Source organism: Leiobunum rupestre, chromosome 1 (genome assembly GCF_980474605.1).
Source record: "Leiobunum rupestre chromosome 1, qqLeiRupe1.1.hap1, whole genome shotgun sequence".
In the NCBI taxonomy this organism is placed as follows: Eukaryota; Metazoa; Arthropoda; class Arachnida; order Opiliones; family Sclerosomatidae; genus Leiobunum; species Leiobunum rupestre.
The window spans coordinates 37692029-37694207 of NC_143384.1; the positions used below are offsets into that span (position 1 = coordinate 37692029).

General features: G+C 43.3%; 1 long non-coding RNA gene across 1 annotated transcript; it reads right to left on the minus strand.

Annotated features, from left to right (window-relative positions):
• Nucleotides 1–498: 498 nt before the first annotated feature.
• On the minus strand, nt 499–1594 carry LOC149962299 (uncharacterized). Its single transcript, XR_016478095.1, has 3 exons — nt 1512–1594; nt 663–829; nt 499–602 (listed from the first exon to the last, which is right to left on the minus strand). It is a non-coding gene; the product is annotated as an uncharacterized LOC149962299 (long non-coding RNA).
• Nucleotides 1595–2179: the final 585 nt, after the last annotated feature.

The following is a 2179-nucleotide window of genomic DNA, read 5'->3' on the forward strand; positions in this document are numbered from 1 at the left end:
AGTTAAACGAAACAAGCGGGCGACCAGGCCTGCTACTCTCTTCACTACAACAATCTTCGAAAATTCTAAAAGGTAGCTTACTTTGGACCAATCAGAAAACGACTGGGTTAAATCACGTTATCCGAAATAGCCAATTACGTAAATTCCGTATTAACCCAGTAAGCCAGAGCTCTCTTCAAGGGCGACACGGCCTACTGTGATTACGCGCAAACAGCGCGTAATCAAAGTTGGTCGTGTCGGTGAAAAAGGAAGCGTTACGGTGACGGCACGTGTTGCTCTGCGCCGCAGCGTTCCCCAGTGGCCAAGGGAAACATAATCGAGCAAAAACGGACACATAACCGTCTCTTAAAAATTAAAAGTTATCATATCGGGCTCGTTACAAAAATATGGTCAGTTGTCTAAATATCGAAACGACATATTACAGTATGACCTATGATATTTTAGTGACCAATTTTAAGCAGTACCATTTTGAGTGAGTTTTTCCATTTCGCAAAGCAAGTTCTGTAGATGTGGGGTTAATTTCACCGTCTTTGGCTGACTTTTCTCAGGCTGCGTAACAGGTGTAATTTTCTTTCGTTGTTATTTGTCATCGTCTACAATACCTATAAAATTAAAGCATAATTAGACCACTAAAACAAACGGAAAATGTACCTACACCTTACCCAGAACTTCAGATTTCTTTCCTCTATTGGCGTTGGAATCTCCGGAGGCTTTCATAATTCCTAATTTTAGAGTATGTTCCAAGCTAAGGATACAAGACCGTGCGTCTAAAGTATCGTTATATCCAGATGAGCTTCTCAAATGAGAAAATGCCTCCTCAACTGCATCACTAGATAATTTTCTTGTTAGAACTTAAGTGGTAACCATTACCCAATAAGTATTTTACGAGGCCAGGCCCGTAGCCAGCGAGGGGGCCTGAGGGGGCCTGGCCCCCTCAAAAATAATTTGTGCCCCCTCAAAAAAAATCTGAGAGTGCCCCGTGGTGCCCCCTCAAAAATTATCGGTGCCCCCTTTAATATATTATTGTGCCCCTAGAAAAATTTCAAAGTGAGTAAACAAAATCAATAAAATATGTCCTATTTACATATTATATTTAGTTCAGTCCAACTGTACAAAATATATTATTACCTTTCGTGTACCTCGCTTTACTATATTAGTTCCCTTCCAGGTGCGCCAAGTTGAAAGTTTAAGCTGTAGCAGAAACAATAATATGGGACGTAATCTGATACAAATATTGATTTGACTATACTAACAAAGGTTATTTTCCTTGAGCACTGTAGTCTAACTGCTACTGGTCGTCGTCGTTATGTATTCAGTTGTATCCAAGTTATCCAACTATTAATGGCGGCGTATACCGAGGGGTTGGACATTTACCAAAATCCCGTACACTTTGTCTAAAATCGCAAAATCTTTTAACTCTCTCTATGGTAAATTAACATTGAAATCCCAAAATCAATTCCAAAATAATGATAAAATCGCCAAAATCTCTACGAAATCCCGAAATCCCGTACAAAAAACTGGAATCAACATTTTGCTCCGAGACCAAAGTGGCTGAATTGATTTCCAAGTCTTCATCCACGATTTCTGCCGCCATTAACACTGCCTGCAGTGAATCTGCCTCAGCCGTTTCGCGCTGGCACAACGTACTTCTCTTCGGATTCCCGGAATCCTCTTCCGCGGGTGATCATGCTGACGTCGCTAACTTTCTCTCTCAGTGTGGTATTAATAGCTTCGTCCGGCTATACCGACTTGGTCGCACGATTCCACCAATTACTTCTCGGCCTCGCCCCATCAAGGTGGTATTGGAGCTCCCTCACCACAAGGAGAAAGTTTTTTCCTTCGTCCGCCAGCAGCACATGGCTGACAACTCGTATCCCTTCGCTGCCCGCTCTGATTTTACCCCAAATCAGCGTCGACGTTTCATCAAGGCCAAAGACGAACTGAACGCGAAGATCAACGCCGGCGAGCAGGGCTGGACTATTCGTAACTTCAATGTTGTAAAGTGGAACCAACCCTCGCTTCCCTTGCGTCCGCTTTCCAGTCTTGCCAACGGTGCGGTCCCAAAGGCGTCATTTTCTCATAATCCACCGCACTCTCATGGAATTTCGTCGCCTCTTCGTGTTAGCTCCAAGAATTTCACGTTCCCTACTCTGCAGCCGGCACCTTTCCAAAGTTTTCA